Below are 22,002 nucleotides of genomic sequence, written 5' to 3'. Positions count from 1 at the left end.
AGCTTCGCAGCAGAGGCAGCACGAGCCGGCACATCGAATACCTTCCGAAGAGAAGCAACAAAACCGGAAAACTCGGCAACCACCGGATTGTTGTTCTCCCATAAAGGGCTGGCCCAGGCCAAGGCCTTGTCTGAGAGCAGCGAGATTAAGAAGCCCACCTTTGATCGCTCAGTAGGAAAGGCATGTGGCAGCAACTCGAAATAAATGCCCACCTGGTTAAGGAAACCTCGGCACTGAGTTGGCTCTCCCCCAAAGCGCTGTGGAAGGGGGGCAGAACCGGACATACCCCGAAACACCGCAGGCGCAACAACAGGTGTCGGGGTAGACTCTGGCGCAACAACCGGAGCGGCAGTAGGAGCGGGCCCAGGAGCGACAACCGACCCATCGGCAATGGGAGCGAAATGAGCCGTGCGTTCAAGCAGGATTTGCAACGCCACGGCGAACTGACCCAACAGGTGATCCTGCTGATCAAGTCTGGCAACCAGCGTGGGTAGTTAGGATGGCCCTGTACCATCAGAATTCATGGCCTGTGGTGCCGTGCGTTCAAGCAGGGTTTGCAACGCCACGGCGAACCGACCCAACAGGTGATCCTGCTGATCAAGTCTGGCAACCAGCGTGGGTAGCGAGGATGGCCCTGTACCGTCAGAATTCATGGCTTGGTCCTAATGTCACGGAACTATGAACCAGACGTACAACAACAGATAAGTGAAAATAAGAAAGCTTTATTGAAAAACAAGCTATAAAGCAAAAGTCCAAACGGATGGCGAAATCGATGCAGAGTCTTTGCGAAGCCAGGGGTCAGGAACCAGGAGGGTAGTCAGACGAAGCCGGGATCAGGAACCAGCAGGGTAGTCAGACGAAGCCAGGATCAGGAACCAGCAGGGTAGTCAGACGAAGCCAGGATCAGGAACCAGAAGCAGCAGCAGTCTTAGAAGCATGTGAACACAGGAGGACCAAGCAGGGAACTGAAGCCACAGACCTCCTATATATATGAGCTAGGCATCCAGCTCCTCCCAGTGGGAAGGAGGAGCCGCAGGGTGGGAGGCTACAAGAAACCCAGAAACCAAGATGGCCGCCAGCACATGTCAAACGAAGGAGAACAGCAAGAAGGTAAGACCATGACACCGCTCGATCGTTACCCGGGTGAGCGGGAGGGGACGTCCTCCCGCCGCCTTCCGTGGCTTTGCTCGGGGCTCCCGTCCCACCGGGAGCCCCGAGCACCCAGCCGGCACGGCCGTCGGCTGGATGGAGTCCCGATGAATGCCGGAAGCGGCATTGATTGGGTCTCCGATGACGTAACCCGGAGGCGGCGTGCATGACGTCACTTTCGGGTTACTGTGCTGCAAAAGGCGGCAGATTTGAAAAACATCTGTATGCAAAAATGCCGTTTTCAGCGTTTTGCATACAGGGAAGTGCCGCCCTCGTCACCGTTAGCTCGCGCACAAAAAAAACGTGTACGCAAGTCGAGCCGCGAATGAAATCGCTGTTCAAACCACACATGTGAGGTATCGCCGCGATCGCCAGAGCGTGGACAATAATTTAAAAAGAAGAGCTACACCCTAACTCTAAACTGGTAACCTTTAAATAAATTTAAAGCGTCGCAGATTGAGATCTCTATTGACCGTAGTTTGTCGCCATCCCACGGGGGGGGGGGGCGCAATTTTAATATTTTTAACATTCTGCTATATAACATTCCCAAAATAAAAAAAATCTACATTTTCTACCATTTTAGGCCAATTTGTTTTCTGCTACATATTTTTGGTAACAAAAACTGCAATAAGTGTATTTTGATTGGTTTGCGCAAACGTTATTGCGTCTACTAACTACGGGAAAGATTTATGTCATTTTTATTGTGGTTTTTTTTACAAGTAATGGCGGCGATCTGCGATTTTTTTTTCTGCGGGACTGCGACATTGCGGCGGAAAGATTGGACCCCTGACTGATATTTTTGACACTTTTGGGGGGACCAGTGACATTACTACAGTAATCAGTGCTATAAATATGCACTGTTACTGTAATAATGACACTGCTAGGGAAGGGGTTAACAGTATAGGTGATCAAGAGGTTAAATGTGACCCTAGGGGAGTGATTCTAACTGTGGGGGGGTTGGACTTGTGGAGTCATCACAGAGACATGCGATCCTATATAGCAGGATCACATGAGCTCTGTGATCAGTTCAGGGAGAAGGATGGACGGCTGTGCCGCCTGACACTAGTGATGTCGCGAACATAAAATTCGCTGTTCGCGAACCGGCGAACATTGCGAACCGCCATAGACTTTAATAGGCAGGCGAATTTTAAAACCCACAGGGACTCTTTCTGGCCACAATAGTAATGGAAAAGTTGTTTCAAGGGGACAAACACCTGGACTGTGGCATGCCGGAGAGGGATCACACAAAAAAAAGTTCTTAAAAATTGTAATTTTTTGATAGAGAGCCAATTATTGGAAAAATTAAAAAAAAAAATAAAAATAAAAAATGTATTTGGATTTAGCATCTGGGGGTCTAAAAAGTGTACCTGTGAAGTTTCAGCTCTGTAGCATGTCCGGAACCAGAAAAAATTACGAATTAGGGTTAGGGCTAGGGTTAGGGTTAGGGCTAGGGCTAGGGCTAGGGTTAGGGTTAGGGTTAGGGTTAAGGTTATTTTTATGGCTAGGCTTAGAGGGTTAGGGTTAAGGTTAGAGGGTTAGGGTTATGGTTAGAGGGTTAGGTTTAGTGTTAGGGGCTAGGGTTAGGGTTACGGTGAGATACTTAGGGTTAGAGTTAGTAGCCCTACCCCTACCCCTCTAACTCTAACCCTAAGCACTAAAAATAACCCTAACCTTAGCCCTGACCCTAACCCTAGCCCTAACCCTAACCCTAGCCCTAACCCTGATTCTATTTTTTTTCTGGTTCTGGACATGCTACAGAGCTGAAACTTCACAGGTACACTTTTTAGACCCCCCAGACAATAAATCCAATAACGCTCTGTGTTTACATTTGTGTTTGGCTGTGAATAGATCAAAGCCGATCACATGATAAACAGCCATTGTCATTGGCTGTTTACCACTGTCGGTGATGAGCTGTGTTCCTGGGAACATGCCGCCACCAGCATGACTGTGCAGCACGCTCCCGATCTTTAGCATGTGCAGTCTACACAGTAGGCAGAGCTTTGTGGATTGGCTGTGATTGGATCACAGCCAATCACGTGGTAAACAGCCACGCTCATTGGTTGTTTACCCGCTGTCGGTGATGCGATATGTCACAGGGACACGCTGCCATCGACAATGCAGGGCTGCGCGCACACCATCGCGTGCATGCCCTGCTTAAATGGGCCACCATCATATGGCGTTAGCCCAGAACAAGAGCCACCCCGCTCCGCTATCATTTGAGAGTGGGCGGGCGGCAAGTGGTTAAACTGTCTTTGAGGCTATCTATGAATATTATATTGTTTCACAATACCTTATACAGCAGTAAGGCAGACACAAAAACTGCATGGCCAAAGCTTTTATGACCATACTTCTTTTGAGGGTCACTGGAGTATATTAAGGACAACTTCACACCTCCCTGGTGCAGTCATGCTGTGCTTTGGGCAAAGCACAGCTAACCTGTGGTTTTCCTGAGGGTTATCTGTGTTTTCCCATAGACTTCTGAGATGTCCCGTGGTTTTGGTGCAGTTTCAGAAAGTGCACCATAGATGAAGTATGCAGGAGTTTTGGTGCACTTTCTGAAACCGCACCAAAAGTGCAGGACTTCATGGGAAAATGCAGCTAACCAGAATGACAAGCAAGGGTTAGCAGCACTTAAGCAAAAGCACCGTGGGACAGTGTGAAATTGGCATTAGTTTTGTACTCCTGTAACCAAAAGTCAGTCTGACAGAGTAGAGCCAGGCTTTGGCGGGATCCCAACAATATTGTCGGTATCCAGCCTGCTGCCTGACTGACAGCTAGCTCTGCATTGCAGCTCATGGTTGAGAGCTGGAGCCAACTTTTCCCACCCCTTCCTTGATAGCAACAGAACTAGCATTCTCAATAGGAGAGTTTAGCAATGTCACCCTCCTTAATTTTGCATAACAGAGTCCCATTAAACTCTGTCCTGAACTTCACAAATAATCACAAATTAAAAAAATAGATTTAGATTAAATTTCAGCATACTGCCTTTTTATTATAGGCATGTTGACACATGTAATTCTTAACATAAGTTTAATATAGACTAGGAAAAAAATCAAAAGTGAAATGGTAAAGTTAAGAAAGTTTGCTGAATAGGGAATGTTTTTTCTGACAAAACCCTTCCCAGCTATTTCCCAGATGATCAGCATTCAAGCTATGCCCGTACTGGGTCTGTGGTATAAGGGGGTTGATTTATTAAAGTCAGTTACGCTGTTCACTTTGCAAGAGAAATTGCACCAGAGCCTAATGAATTTGGGGAATTTTCACTTTGCAAAGAATACCCCATCACATGCAAAGAAAATAAAATATAAAAAATGAATTCTGGCTTGCACATGATTGAATTACAGAATTCATTAGAGCTTCATCTCATTCTCTAAGCTCTGGGTCACATTTTCTTGCAACGTGCAGCTTGCCTTGCAAAGAGAACAGCCTTTTTACCTTTAATAAATCAACCCCAATGCATTATACTATTTAGGGAGCTTATTTCTGGGGGGAGTCCATGATGAATAAGTATCTCGTTGTCCTGGTAGATCATATACAATAACAGCATTGAATGCAAATATGTAGCCTCAGGAGCAACCAAGATACATTTGCATTAACCCATTCACAAAAAAAGTAAAAAAACCCTTAATACCCAAACCCAATTTAGCCATTTTGGTTGGTAAAACTGTACATATAATTGCAAATACTTAGTACAGTATATCTAGGTGGATTATACCTTATTTTTTCAGGACAGATTGTGTGTTTTAATTTGGTGCTAAATGGTAGCAGCTATCCCCTGATTCTGTTTTATTATGAAAGTAAATTTAGCCCAACATAGCACAAAAAATTGTAATTTTTAAAATTTTAGATGGATGTTTTTATGCAGTTACCTAAGACCCACCACCAAAAACCTGCAAAATAAATTCTTCTACTCCTCATGAATGAAGTAACGCCACACATTTGTATGTTATTTATTCTTTGTGTCCATAGTAGGACCAAGATCATGTGATCTGGTTCCTTGGGGTCCCAATCGTTAATAGGAGACCCAGGGTTGTCACTGACAGCTTGTTCTCAGTTCTGGGAGTGTACAATCAAAAACACCTCCAGTACAAACAGAGGAGCACATACATGCAGCACCCAGGATTGAAGTTCACTTTATGGATGCTGCATATATGTGTTACACAGTTGTAAAAGAATTAAAAAAGGCATGAACTCAATTGCGCAAAAGACATAATTTCCCCACATAAGTCATTAGTAAGACATAATCTCCATATAAAACATTAGTAAGACATATTGAATGCGGAGTCGTGTTTTGCACACCAGTTTATATACTGTAGCATGTTGCAAAACTGCAAAGAGAGTAATGAAGTTCAGTCTACGGTTCTGTTTTTGTATTGCTAATATTCTCCAGACACTGGAGAGATGTCACATCCATGTCACTGTCACCACAGTTCCACAGTCCATAAAAAAACTCTTCCTCCATTGCCTCTGACCTATCCCTAGCAGTCCTCACTGTCACCAGCAATTCACAGGCTCCACTGTCATCATCATTTCATGCTTTCTACTTCTAGCTCACAACGAATCCTGCGTCATAGTCAGAATCACCTCTACCCAACATTAACATTCTTCCTTATCAAATCATTGAATCACTCCATCATAGGTTACTTCTGTTTAGAAATCTTTAGAAATCCATAACTTCCCTGATCTGAATCTGTCAAATCACAACTGACCTCTCCCTATCAAACTTTATTCACCTTGTTTACCTCCATTATCCCACACCCATCATAGATTAACACTACCCCCATCACAGCTTTCTTCTCCCATTCTCCCATTATTCGTTCCTCAGTTTACATCACAATTGGGTATAATTGATATAATCCTCTTCCGAAAATAGCAAACTCCAATTGATCTCCTTCACCTCCATTAATCCCTGGTGAACACTCATCTCCAGCCAGTAAACTACCTTCACCAGTACATTACAACTGTTATTTACAATGCCCACAGCTACAATCTCACAACCATTCTGCACTTATTTCTGATGGTTGTGGCTTCTTTCTTACATTTATCATATTTGTAACCATAGGTGTGTGCAGCCTATTGCATTAGGGTGTGCACCCCCAAAGTTCAAACACACATATGTGTTTGTAGACACACACACTTATAAATAAATGTAAACAAACATTTCAAAATGTATTAACATATGGATGGTGTCAGTAGGGCAGAGGTTGGTGTCAGTGGGACAGCGGATGGTGTCAGCCAGTGGAGCAGTGGACTTTGTCAGTAGGGCAGAGGACAGTGTCCGTAGAGCAGTGGACCATGTTAGTAGAGCAGAGATTGGTGTTAGTAGGGCAGTGGACAATGTCAGTAGTTTTATTTATTTTTAACCACCTCCCGCATGCACTATAGCCAAAAAATGGTCACAGCACAGGCTCACATTGCTGGGAGGGCATCTATAGATTTTCTTCTGTGATTGCGCTTCCCCCAGCCCCCTTGCGGCACTGATCTGTGATCACCATGTCCTTGTAATCCTTCGGACACAGCTGATCACAGATCGGGGTAAAGAACGAATCACAGCGGCTCTTTACCATGTGACCAACTGTGCCCAATCACAGCTGATCACAGTGTAAACAGGATTTGCCGGTTATCGGCAGTCCTTTCCTCACGCTGACAGCACGTGAGGAGAGCCGATAACTGGCAAATCCACACAAGGGGCATATACTGATAATCAGGGCACTGATAATCAGTGTCCTGATTATCAGTGTAGCCCCAATAGTGCCCACAAATGCTGCTAATATGTGCCAATCAGTGCTTCCGGCCACTGCCCATCAGTGCTGCCTCATCAGTGCCCATCAGTGCTGCCTTATCAGTACCCATCAGTGCTGCCTTATCAGTACCCATCAGTGCTGTATCAGTGCCCATCAGTGCAGCCTATTAGTGCAGCCTATTATACCCATTAGTGCAGCCTATCGGTACAGCCTCATCAGCACAGATCATTGAGCAGTGAAACAAAACAAAATTCATATATACTGGATTAATTACAAACCACTTAAAAGTTAGATTTTTTTTCAGAATAGAAAAGAATTTAAACTTTTCCAAAACAATGTAAATATAATATAAGAATTAGATGTCAAACCTGTAAAGACTGTGGTGTTAGGTTTTCCTTAACCGCTTCCCGACTGCCCGCCTCCTATTTACTGTGGCAGTGCGGCCCTCCTGCGCAAACTAATGTAGACCTCCGTCGGTCGCGTGCCTGCAGCTAGGGGGCAAGTGTGCGCCGCCGGCGCGCTCCCGCCCCCACTTGGCAGTGTGGACTCCGATGCACAGGGCAGGTGGCTCTAATTACCGCCTGACACCTGTGATCATTCCCGGCTGAGAGAGAAGGACGGGCAGCTGTTGTAAACACAGCTGACAGTACTTCTCTCTGGAATGATCACAGAGTGCCTGTGATCCTGCTATATAGGATCACAGGTCTCTATGATCATTTCACAAGCCACGCCCACCCACAGTTAGAATCACACCCCTAGGCTCACATTTAACCCCTTGATCACCCACAGTGTTAACCCCTTCCCTGCCAGTGTCATTATTACAGTCACTGTGCATATTTTTAGCACTGATTACTGTAGTAATGTCACTGGTCCCTCCAAAAGTGTCAAAAATGTCAGTTAGGGGTCCGATCTGTCCACCGCAATGTCGCAGTCCTGCTAAAAATTGCAGATCGCCGCCATTACTAGTAAAAAAACAATAAAAATGACATAAATCTTTCCCGTAGTTAGTAGACGCAATAACTTTTGCGCAAGCCAATCAAAATACGCTTATTGTGATTTATTTATTTAAATATGTAGCAGAAAACAAATTGGCCTAAAATGTTAAAAAATTTAGATTTTTAATTATTTTTTTCGGAGAATGTTATATATAGCAGAAAGTGAAAAAATATATATATATTTTTTCAGAATTTTCGCTATTTTTGGGGTTTATAGCACAAAAAATAAAAATCGCACAGGTGATCAAATACCACCAAAAGAAAGCTCTATTTGTGGGGAACAAAAGGACATTACATTTATCTGGGTACAGCATTGCACGACTGCACAATTGTCCGTTAAAATAACGCAGTGCGAACCGCAAAATATGGCCTGGTCATTAAGGGGGGGAAATCTTCTGGTCCAGAAGTAGTTAAATATGAGACAAATGTGCCTCAGCTATTGAAATTTTATTTTGTGTTTTCCAGCATAATTTTGTTGATCGTGTTTAGTTTCATATATACCCTATATTAATATGTTTACCAATCATGGTTCTGTCCTTAAGAAATAAAATGTAACATTACTCAACAGTGAGAGGGGCAGTAGGACAAAATCACTTCTACTCAATGCCTCTTCTACTATAGCCATAAATTGTCTGGATCTAACTTAACTCCTCCGCAATAAAATGTTTTTTGCAATTAGCTCAATGGGCAGATTTGCTTCGCTTGGACAGACTTTTAATTTATGCTAGTATGTCTGTGTAAGTCTTTCCATATCTCTTTGAAGAGCAAGGTGACTGGTCTCAGTCTGCACCCTCTCTTTCCCCCTGTTAATTGGTTTTGTGTATGGATCATTGCTTTAATGAAGGCAGTGTGAGGGAGACCCTCCAGTTTTATGACATTCTTTGTTTGGGCTCATCATAATAATCAAGAATTTGACTTCCTATAAAATTAGCCACTTGCTGCATACAGTTTGAAGCATAATGGATTCCTAATGTTACACAAATTTTGCTGTAGCAGCTAACATCTAGTGAAAATCTAGATTATGCATTGAATCTTCTTTTCTAAACAGAAACCGGCATGGTTAGTGATAAGTCAACAAAGATTCATTGAGACCAAAAACATTTAAAAATAGGACTAAATTATACCATAGAAAACATATAATGTGCATCTTTGTGTGCACAGTAAATATTTAAATCTCTGCACCTCCAACCCGACATATACATAATCTTTTTTTGTTCAGCACTAATATTGATGAGAAGGTACATGATGTTTATGCAAACATGTACATAAATATTAAATTTATGATTTTTTTCTGCTATTATTAAACTGCAGCAGTGATCTCTTCATTCAGTTTTCAATATAGGATGTTGTAAAGAATTTCATTATGTAAAAAATGTGTTGCTGCACTGTGATAATCCCTTCACACCAAGGCTGGTACAAACCACTTACGCTGTTTTTCTTAATTCCATATTAAATCATTGGTTCTTTTTCCTTAAAAAAGAAAAAAAAAATAATTAAGAAAATAAATAAAATAGTCCCTAATAATAAAGCTGCAGTCCCATTTAAAAATAAAATGTGTGTATGTTTAACCACAAATATCTTGTAATTATTATTCATATTACAAGCCCTGCATTACGCACACTTTTTCAGCTTTAATAACCATCAGCTCCAGAATAAACAATAGCAATTGGGTTTAATTATCAGTGTTTAATGGTGCAGAATCATGCAGGGCAGGGGAGAGAAGCAAATAATTACTGTTAGTACTGTAGAGTAACTTTCATCTGATTCTCAAGCCTTGGATAAAGAGTCATATGCATTCATTACCCTATTCCAGTCTAACCTGTTCTAAATAGTGAAAATACAAAGTGTGCTGAGATCACTATTATTTAATTGGGGTATGAATATATCCATACTGTCTCTTAAGTTTTTAAGTCTATTAATAATAATAAAATAATGACAAGCTGTAAAGCATTTTATTACTTTTTATTACTATTTACTACTATTGTACATATCATATGTTTGTTTTTTTTTATCATTAACCACTTTACCCCCGGAGGATTTTGCTGTCTTACGTCCAGGCCACTTTTTGCGATTCGGCACTGTGCGACTTTAACTGACAATTGCGCGGTAGTGCCGTACCCAAACGAAATGTACATCCTTTTTTCCCACAAACAGAGCTTTCTTTTGGTGGTATTTGATCACCTGTACGATTTTTACTTTTTGCGCTAGAAACAAAAAAAGAGCGTAGATTTTGAAAAAATAACAATATTTTTCACATTTTTTTATATGAAATCCCCCCCCCCCCCCAAAAAAAAAATTTAAAAATCAAAATTGTTTTACATTTTTTGCCAATTTGTTTTCTGCTACCTATGTTTGGTAAAAAAAATCACAATAAACATATTTTGATTGGTTTGCACAAAAGTTATTGCGTTTACTAACTAAGGGAAAGATTTCTGTCATTTTTGGTGTTTTTTTTTTACTAGTAATGGCGGCGATCTGCGATTTTTTTTGCGGGACTGCCACATTGCGGCGAACAGATCGGACCCTTGACTGACATTTTTGATACTTTTGGGGGTACCAGTGACATTTCTACAGTAATCAGTGCTATAAATATGCACTGTTACTGTAAAAATGACACTGGCAGGGAAGGGGTTAATTTTATTGGAGAGGGAGGGGTTAATGTATGCCTGGTGCTTACTAACGTGTGTGGGGGGAGGTGACTGAGTGACACAGGGACAGAACAGCATGTTCAGCTATGCTGAACCCTGCAATCTGACCCTGTCTGTCACTTAGGAGATAATAATAATTATAATAATTACATAATGCAGCAACAACCACACAAGTAGGACACCTAACATTAGAGGTGATTTATTCTTCCAAAACAAATGCACTTTTGAAAACTGGTACTGACTAGTATTCCAATGTTTCTCTTCTCTCTGTTTGTCTTCATCACTCAGCTAATGTGACCCCCAATGCTGATGGAGAAAGGCAGGGGAGGGTCAAACAAGGATGCTGTGCAGGGGACTAACATCCTCCTTATCAACTGATAATGCCAGGTTGTTAGGATGCTGGCAACTAAAAGTTTGTATTAGTGCAGGTGAAAACCTGTGGCTTTGTGTAATTAAAAGACAGGCTTCGTACACACGCTGGCTTGTATACATTTTTTGGGCAATTTTTAGGCATTTTGCCAAGGCACCCCTGAAAAAAACCTCAAGGCACGCCAGTGTGCCTGGGCACCCTGGGTGAAAAAGGCTGATCCAGAGGATCATGCCTAACAGTCAGGCAACTAGGAGGTTAATAATACCACCAAACATATTTTCATAGGAATCTCACTTTAAAACAAAAATTGAAGGATAGCAACTGCTCAGTGCAGGGGCCCCAAAGTTACTTACCAGAGCCAGTAATGTGGGTATAGCAGAGAGTTTACCCTCTCATGTAAGCAAGCATTGACATCAGAGATCTATTCAGCTCCCACTGACCACCAACATAAAAACACATGTCACAGATCAGTTCTGCAGCTGATCTGCTTCTATTAGTTTTTCAAATATGCAAGGCTATTCTGTGTTACCTGTAATTCCAAAGACATGCAGGGTTGTTCTGCCACATGTGGTTCCACAGTCATGTAGTCTTTTGCTTCCTGGCTTTTGCTCTGGACTGGCAGTCCCATTCAGTCATTGCACATAAACAGCTGGACAGTGGCTTCCTGGAGTTGAGAGGACATATATATATATATGCACAGTATGTATGTATGTATGTATATATATATATATATATATACACACATGTAGCACACCCTTGTCTTAAAGCAGGGTTGCTATTTAAATTTAGTTGCTGGGCAGTAACTAGCTTTGGCTGATTATAGTACTGTGGTAAATTGGACTTCCTTTTAATCTGGGTTTGGCTGTGGTTCTCCCTTCTGTCAGTAGGTGGCACTGTTGCCTCTAACGTTAGAGTGAGAAATACAGTTAAACAGGCTATTAATATCTATGTCTCTCTTAGCCAATTACAGTGCAGCTGAGGCATGCTGGGAGAGAGTATTTATCTGAGGGAAGTCCAATGATCGCTCTCTTGCCACCCGGACCCCCTTTGGGGTGGGTGTGTGCCACTATGCTGCTGCTGGGTAGGCCTGAAGCCTGGGGCCTAGCCACATGCCTGGGACTCTGCTGAGGAGAGCCAGTGATCTGCATGGAAGTGAGCATCCACAGAGATCCAGCAACCTTTGTGAGTTACCTGCCTGTTTAATATAGAAGACAGCTGTCCAGCCAGTACAGACCACTAAAAGAGATTGGACCTAGGGGAGAGGAGTTGCCTCCCAGATCAATCTGAAGTTTCATGGATACTGAAAGGGACTGGACTCAGGGGAGAGGAGTTTCCTCCCAAACCAGTCTGAACCTCAAGGTCTGTTATCCTGTACCGCTGTCATTGCCATGCCTGTCATTTTTGTAAACAGAGTCTGCTGATTTGACTGTTAGCTAAGGGTGTCCTGTGCCCTACTCCTCTCTCTCTCTTATTTTTTATTTTTTTGTCCTGTTAAGAAGAAATAAAACTCTTCTGTTGTTTCAAGCATAAAAGCGACTGGCACCCATTGTTTCTTCTACTTGTATCATTGCCCATCATGCCTGACAATCCACACCCAAAGGAGGTATGTAGGCCCTCTCTGCCTCTGAGGGTCACCCCTAGGCCCTAGGGAGTTTTAGGTGTCCGCTACACACACACTATATTACCAAAAGTAATGGGAAGCCTGCCTTAACACGCACATGAACTTTAATGGCATCCCAGTCTTAGTCCGTAGGATTCAATATTGAGTTGGCCCACCCTTTGCAGCTATAACAGCTTCAACTCTTCTGGGAAGGCTGTCCACAAGATTTAAGAGTGTGTCTGTGGGAATGTTTGGCCATTCTTCCAGGTTGGAGAGAAGGCCTGGCTCAGAGTCTGCACTCAAATGCATCCCAAGGGTGTTCTTTCAGGTTGAGGTCAGGACTCTGTGCCGGCCAGTCAAGTTCCCCCACACCAAACTTGCTCATTCATGTTTTTTTATGGATCTTGCTTTGTGCACTGGTCCAAATCATTTGGTGGAGGGGGGTTTTTGATGTGGGGTTGTTTTTCAGGGGTTGGGCTTGGCCCTCTAGTTCCAGTGAAGGAAACTTTTAAGGCATCAATATACTAAGACATTTTGGACAATTTCCTACTCCAAACTTTGTGGGAACAGTTTGGAGTTGGCCCTTCCTGTTCCAGCATGACTGCGCACCAGTGCACAAAGCAAGGTCCATAAAGAAATGGATGAGTGAGTTTGGGGTAGAGGAACTTGACTTGCCTCTGAAGAGTCCTGACCTCAACCTGATAGAACACCTTTGGGATGAATTAGAGCGCAGACTGTGAGCCAGGCCTTCTCATCCACCATCAGTGCCTGACCTCTCAAATGCGCTTCTGGAAGAATGGCTCCCCAAATCATGATGGACTCTGGAAAATGTTGCATTTCATTTGGAAATCAAGGTCCCAGAGTCTGGGACAGAATCCAAGTTGCATGAGGTCCAGTTGTGAAGTTTCCACTGTCAGTGATGATTTGGGAAGCCATGTCATCTGCTGGTGTTGATCCACTGTGTTTTATTAAGTCCAAAGTCAGCGCACCCCTCTACCAGGAAATTCTAGAGCACTTCATGCTTCCCTAAGCTGACCAGCTTTATGGAGATGCTGATTTCATTTTCCAGCAGGACTTGGCACCTGCCCACACTGACAAAAGTACCAATACCTGGTTTAATGATCATGGTATCACTGAGCTTGATTGGCCAGCAAACTCGCCTGACCTCAACCCCATAGAGAGTCTGTGGGGTATTGTAAAGAGGAAGATGAGAGACACCAGACCCAACAATGCAGATGAGCTGAATACCACTATCGAAGAAACCTAGGCTTCCATAACACCTCAGCAGTGCCACATGCTGATCGCCACCATGCCATACCGCGTTCATGCAGTAATGCATGCAAAAGGAGCCCTGGCCAAGAAATTAGTACATGCTATACTGTACTTGGACATACTTTTCAGTAAGCCAACATTTCTGTATTCAATTTTTTTTTTTATTGGTCTTATGTAATATTCTAATTTTTCGAGATACTAAATTTTGGTTTTTTCCTAGATGTAAGCAATAATCATCAAAATTAAAATAAAGAAATGCTTGAAATATATCACTCTGTGTATAACACATTTATATATAACATAAGAGTTACACTTTTTAAATCGACTTACTGAAATTAATTACCTTTTTGACGATAGTCTAATTTTATGGGATGCACCTGTACACAGGGCAGCCATCAGAAATTGTGGGGCCCCTTACACAACTTTAGGTCTGGGCCCCCCGGGCCATCCCACCAAGTGTACCAACTAGCTATCCCACTGAGTCCTTCAGTACACACACTTTTGACTTTAACAATCTTACAACATATTAGCTGAAAATTAAAACTGTATTCTAAGTCTTCAGTGCTTTCAAGATTTAGCAAGTAAGGTATTATAAAAGACATCCCAATCCAGCACCAGTACGCACTCAGACCCCACTCATACCGTTACACACTCAGCCCCCCCACACCTATACGCACTCAGTCTCCCCTCACACCTGTACGCACTCAACCCCCACTCATACCTGTATGCACTCAGCCCACTCACACCTGTATGCACTCAGCCCCCCACACCTGTATGCACTCAGCCCCACTAACACCTGTATGCACTCAGCCCACTCACACCTGTACGCACTCAGCCCCCCACACCTGTATGCACTCAGCCCCACTCACACCTGTATGCACTCAGCCCCACTCACACCTGTATGCACTCAGCCCCACTAACACCTGTATGCACTCAGCCCACTCACACCTGTAAGCACTCAGCCCCCCACACCTGTATGCACTCAGCCCCACTCACACCTGTATGCACTCAGCCCCACTCACACCTGTATGCACTCAGCCCCACTCACACCTGTACGCACTCAGTCCCCCCTCACACCTGTATGCACTCAGTCTCCCCTCACACCTGTATGCACTCAGCCCCCACTCATACCTGTATGCACTCAGCCCCCCCTCACACCTGTACGCACTCAGCCCCCCCTCACACCTGTATGCACTTAGCCCCCCTCACACCTGTACGCACTAAGCCCCCACTCACACCTGTACACATTCAGCCCCACTCACACCTGTACGCACTCAGCCCCACTCACACCTGTATGCACTCAGCCCCACTCACACCTGTATGCACTCAGCCCCACTCACACCTGTACGCACTCAGCCCCACTCACACCTGTACGCACTCAGCCCCCACTCATACCTGTACACATTCAGCCCCACTCACACCTGTACGCACTCAGCCCCACTCACACCTGTATGCACTCAGCCCCACTCACACCTGTACGCACTCAGCCCCCCTCACACCTGTACGCACTCAGCCCCCACCCATACCTATATGCGCTCAGCCCTCCCTCACACCTGTACGCACTCAGCCCCCCCTCACACCTGTATGCACTCAGCCCCCACTCACACCTGTACGCACTCAGCCCCACTCACACCAGTACGCACTCAGCCCCACTCACACTTCTATGCACTCAGCCCCCCCCTCACACCTGTACGCACTCAGCTCCCCCCTCACACCTGTACGCACTCAGCCCCCCCTCAAACCTGTACGCACTCAGCCCCTTTACACCGGTATGCACTCAGTGCCCCCTCACACCTGTATGCACTCAGCCCCCACTCATACCTGTAAGCTCCCACTCACACCTATATGAACTCACCCCCCCCCACACCTGTATACACTTAGTCCCCCCTCACACCTGTACACACTCAGCCCCTTTACACCGGTATGCACTCAGTGCCCCCTCACACCTGTATGCACTCAGCCCCCACTCATACCTGTATGCACTCAGCCCCCCTCACACCTGTACGCACTCAGCCCCACTCACACCTGTACGCACTCAGCCCCCACTCATACCTGTACACATTCAGCCCCACTCACACCTGTACGCACTCAGCCCCACTCACACCTGTATGCACTCAGCCCCACTCACACCTGTACGCACTCAGCCCCCCTCACACCTGTACGCACTCAGCCCCCACTCATACCTATATGCGCTCAGCCCTCCCTCACACCTGTACGCACTCAGCCCCCCCTCACACCTGTATGCACTCAGCCCCCACTCACACCTGTACGCACTAAGCCCCCCACTCACACCTTTACGCACTCAGCCCCACTCACACCAGTACGCACTCAGCCCCACTCACACTTGTATGCACTCAGCCCCCCCCTCACACCTGTACGCACTCAGCTCCCCCCTCACACCTGTACGCACTCAGCCCCCCCTCAAACCTGTACGCACTAAGCTCCCACTCACACCTATATGAACTCAGCCCCCCCCACACCTGTATACACTTAGTCCCCCCTCACACCTGTACACACTCAGCCCCTTTACACCGGTATGCACTCAGTGCCCCCTCACACCTGTATGCACTCAGCCCCCACTCATACCTGTATGCACTCAGCCCCCCTCACACCTGTACGCACTCAGCCCCCACTCACACCTGTACGCACTCAGCCCCCCCCTCACACCTGTATGCACTCAGCCCCCCACTCGCACCTGTATGAACTCAGTCCCCTTTCACACCTGTATGCACTCAGACCCCCCTATTCTAAGTCTTCAGTTCTTTCAAGATTTAGCAAGTAAGGTATTATAAAAGACATCCCAATCCAGCACCAGTACGCACTCAGACCCCACTCATACCTGTACGCACTCAGCCCCCCCACACCTATACGCTCTCAGTCTCCCCTCACACCTGTATGCACTCAACCCCCACTCATACCTGTATGCACTCAGCCCACTCACACCTGTATGCACTCAGCCCCCCACACCTGTATGCACTCAGCCCCCCACACCTGTATGCACTCAGCCCCACTAACACCTGTATGAACTCAGCCCACTCACACCTGTACGCACTCAGCCCCCCACACCTGTATGCACTCAGCCCCACTCACACCTGTATGCACTCAGCCCCACTCACACCTGTATGCACTCAGCCCCCCCTCACACCTGTATGCACTCAGCCCCCCCTCACACCTGTATGCACTCAGTCTCCCCTCACACCTGTATGCACTCAGCCCCCACTCATACCTGTATGCACTCAGCCCCCCCTCACACCTGTACGCACTCAGCCCCCCCTCACACCTGTACGCACTCAGCCCCCCCTCACACCTGTACGCACTCAGCCCCCCCTCACACCTGTATGCACTTAGCCCCCCTCACACCTGTACGCACTAAGCCCCCACTCACACCTGTACACATTCAGCCCCACTCACACCTGTACGCACTCAGCCCCACTCACACCTGTACGCACTCAGCCCCCCTCACACCTGTACGCACTCAGCCCCCCCCTCACACCTGTACGCACTCAGCCCCCACTCATACCTGTACACATTCAGCCCCACTCACACCTGTACGCACTCAGCCCCCCCTCACACCTGTACGCACTCAGCCCCCACTCATACCTGTATGCGCTCAGCCCTCCCTCACACCTGTACGCACTCAGCCTCCCCCCCTCACACCTGTATGCACTCAGCCCCACTCACACCTGTACGCACTCAGTCCCCCCTCACACCTGTATGCACTCAGTCTCCCCTCACACCTGTATGCACTCAGCCCCCACTCATACCTGTATGCACTCAGCCCCCCTCACACCTGTACGCACACAGACCCCCCTCACACCTGTACGCACTCAGCCCCCCCTCACACCTGTATGCACTTAGCCCCCCTCACACCTGTACGCACTAAGCCCCCACTCACACCTGTACACATTCAGCCCCACTCACACCTGTACGCACTCAGCCCCACTCACACCTGTACGCACTCAGCCCCACTCACACCTGTACGCACTAAGCCCCCACTCACACCTGTATGCACTCAGCCCCACTCACACCTGTACGCACTCAGCCCCACTCACACCAGTACGCACTCAGCCCCACTCACACTTGTATGCACTCAGCCCCCCCCCTCACACCTGTACGCACTCAGCTCCCCCCTCACACCTGTACGCACTCAGCCCCCCCTCAAACCTATACGCACTAAGCTCCCACTCACACCTATATGAACTCAGCCCCCCCCACACCTGTATACACTTAGTCCCCCCTCACACCTGTACACACTCAGCCCCTTTACACCGGTATGCGCTCAGTGCCCCCTCACACCTGTATGCACTCAGCCCCCACTCATACCTGTATGCACTCAGCCCCCCTCACACCTGTACGCACTCAGCCCCCACTCACACCTGTACGCACTCAGCCCCCTCACACCTGTATGCACTCAGCCCCCCATTCGCACCTGTATGAACTCAGCCCCCTTTCACACCTGTATGCACTCAGACCCCCCTCACACCTGTATGCACTCAGCCCCCCATTCGCACCTGTATGAACTCAGCCCCCTTTCACACCTGTATGCACTCAGACCCCCCTCACACCTGTATGCACTCAGCCCCCACTCACACCTGTATGCACTCAGCCCCCACTGACACCTGTACGCACTCAGCCCCCACTCACACCTGTATGTACTAAGCCCCCACTCACACCTGTACGCACTCAGCCCCACTCACACCTGTACGCACTCAGCCCCCCCTCACACCTGTACGCACTCAGCCCCCCCTCACACCTGTACGCACTCAGCCCCCACTCCCACCTGTAAGCACTCAGCCCCCTCACACCTGTATGCACTCAGCCCCCACTCACACCTGTATGCACTCAGCCCCCACTCACACCTGTACGCACTAAGCCCCCACTCACACCTGTACACACTCAGCCCCAATCACACCTGTACACACTCAGCCCCACTCACACCTGTACGCACTAAGCCCCCACTCACACCTGTACACACTCAGCCCCAATCACACCTGTATGCACTCAGCCCCACTCACACCTGTACGCACTCAGCCCCAATCACACCTGTACACACTCAGCCCCACTCACACCAGTACGCACTCAGCCCCCACTCACACCTGTATGCACTCAGCCCCCCCCCTCACACCTGTATGCACTCAGCCCCCCACTCGCACCTGTATGAACTCAGCCCCCTTTCACACCTGTATGCACTCAGCCCCCCCCTCACACCTGTACACACTCAGCACCCCCTCACACCTGTATGCACTCAGCCCCCACTCACACCTGTATGCACTCAGCCCCCACTCACACCTGTACGCACTCAGCCCCCACTCACACCTGTACGCACTCAGCCACCACTCACACCTGTATGTACTAAGCCCCCACTCACACCTGTACGCACTTAGCCCCACTCACACCTGTATGCACTCAGCCCCCCCTCACACCTGTACGCACTAAGCCCCCACTCACACCTGTACACACTCAGCCCCAATCACACCTGTACACACTCAGCCCCACTCACACCTGTACGCACTCAGCCCCACTCTCACCTGTACGTACTAAGCCCCCACTCACACCTGTACACACTCAGCCCCAATCACACCTGTATGCACTCAGCCCCACTCACACCTATACGCACTCAGCCCCAATCACACCTGTACACACTCAGCCCCACTCACACCAGTACGCACTCAGCCCCACTCACACCTGTACGCACTCAGCCCCAATCACACCTGTACGCACTCAGCCCCACTCACACCTGTACGCATTTAGCCCCACTCACACCTGTACGCACTCAGCCCCCCCACACCTGTACACACTCAGCCCCCCCACACCTGTACGCACTCAGCCCCCCCTCACACCTGTACGCACTAAGCCCCCACTCACACCTGTATGCACTCAGCCCCCCCACACCTGTACGCACTCAGCCCCCACTCACACCTGTAAGCACTCAGCCCCCCCTCACACCTGTACACACTCAGCCTCCCCTCACACCTGTACTCACTCAGCCCCCTCTCACACCTGTACGCATTCCGTCCCCCCCTCACACCTGTACGCACTCAGCCCCCCCTCACACCTGTACGCACTAAGCCCCCACTCACACCTGTATGCACTCAATCCCCCCACTCTCACCTGTACACACTCAGTCTCTCCCCTCACACCTGTATGCACCCAGTCCCCACTCACACCTGTACGCCTCTGCACCCGCCCCTGCCTTCTCTCATTCCTGCCAGGCAGCCGGGCCCATCCAGGCGCTCGGGCCCCTTACAAGTGTATGGGCTGTACCCCCCCGATGGCGGCCCTGCCTGTACATATACAGTGTATATATATATATATATATATATATATATATATATATATACATACATACATACAGCCTCCCGCTCCCACTTTGTACCAGTCACAGCAATCACACTTGTAAACAAATGCCGCATGTTGTAGCTTTTAAACTGTTTCATTGTAGTGAACACTCTGAATGTAAAAAAAAAGAAAGCATTGCAGCAGTGTCACTATGGTGCCATCGTACCTGGCTAGTTATCAGAGACATTTCTTGTTTGTCTTATAACAGAGTGGCTTCAAGAGAGTGTTGATAAAACACTAAGTGAACACAAATCACCCCCCAAATTTAAAAGTCTTCACACGTGGTGTTTCATCGTTCTACCTTAGCTGTCTTTGGAACCATAATCCTAATATATATAATGGCTTTATTATTATTTACAACCCAAAATTAAATGACTGCTTTAGTCATTGAACACATGTTAAAATGGAGGCCGGACAATAACATTTTAACATTTAAGTTAAAAGATGACTCAAACATACCCCCATTATGGACTCAATATGTTTTTTTTTCTTAATGAAATGCAATCACTTAAAAGACCTTATGACAAAACATAACTTTTGACATTTGGGCCTATTATATGCTTATTTAAACAATACACTCTTTTTTCAGAGTGAATTACACCAGCTGCCCTTCAATATAATAATGTTAATGAAAAAAGGCAAAACAAAACATTACTCTGCCTACAGCCTTCTGGCAATTACATGCAAGAACCCAGTGAGCATCCCCATTGAAAGCAATGGGAGACTGCTGGCTCTCACAGCTAAATCACATATACTGTAGTTGCTCAAGTAGTGATAACATACCAGTGATCAGCCCTGGATCACTCACACATGGTTACTGCATGACCAATTACATGTGAGTAGGCGCAATTAGCTGTGAGGGCCAGCAGCATCCCATTGCTTTCAATGGGGCTGCCTACTTGCAACTAATCATGGAAGCACCTATTGGGGCTGCCTACTTGCAACTAATCATGGAAGCATCTATTGGGGTTCTCACAAGCAATCGCTGGCAGGGTGCATTTGCAAGTGTGAATGCATCTAAAAAGGTTTTTAGATTGCTTCCTACAGTATACCACTATCAGAGGGACATGGACACATTTCTATCAGCCATATAGACCAAACAATAGTTTGTTCTCCCCATATCTCCTTTTCCATATATCCCTTTAAATAACAGCTAAGCCTCAATTCTGTGATCACATACTGCCATCTTTTGCCAGTAGAGTCTTGTATTCATATACCTGGCCTTATGGTCATAAACAAGTTGTTAACCTCATCTTATTGAATTGACGTTTTCTTCACACAGTTGGGCATATTTTTGCCATTATACCTTCTTCCTGTATTGCTGATATTTCCTTCTTTTGTCAATTCTACTCTGGATTCTCAGTTGCTTATTCATGCTTATTATATCCCAATAATTATATTTTGGCCCACTCCAGGACATCGCTACCCTTGATTCCTTCAAAAGTAGGCACTTCCTCAATGCACTTTTCTGCATCTAGGGACTGCTTAACCACTTAAGCTCCGGAAGATTTTACCCCCTTCCTGACCAGGGCCTATTTTGCGATTCGGCACTGCTTTTCTTTAACGGACAATTGCACGGTCGTGCGACGCTGTACCTAAACGAATTTCACTTCCTTTTTTTCCCACAAACAGAGCTTTCTTTTGGTGGTATTTGATCACCTGTGCAATTTTTTGATCATGCGCTATAAACAAAAAAAGAGCGTCAATTTTGCAAAAATAACAATATTTTTCACATTTTTTTATATGAAATTCCCCCAAAAAAATGTAAAAATCAAAATTTTTTTACATTTTAGGCCAATTTGTTTTCTGCTACATATGTTTGGTAAAAAAAATCGCAAAAAAGGTATTTTGATTGGTTTGCGCAAAAGTTATTGCGTTTACTAAC

The sequence above is a fragment of the Pelophylax lessonae genome, assembly GCF_965119305.1.
Source record: "Pelophylax lessonae genome assembly, chromosome: 9".
NCBI lineage: Eukaryota > Metazoa > Chordata > Amphibia > Anura > Ranidae > Pelophylax > Pelophylax lessonae.
Note: the sequence above shows the minus strand (reverse complement) of the source record.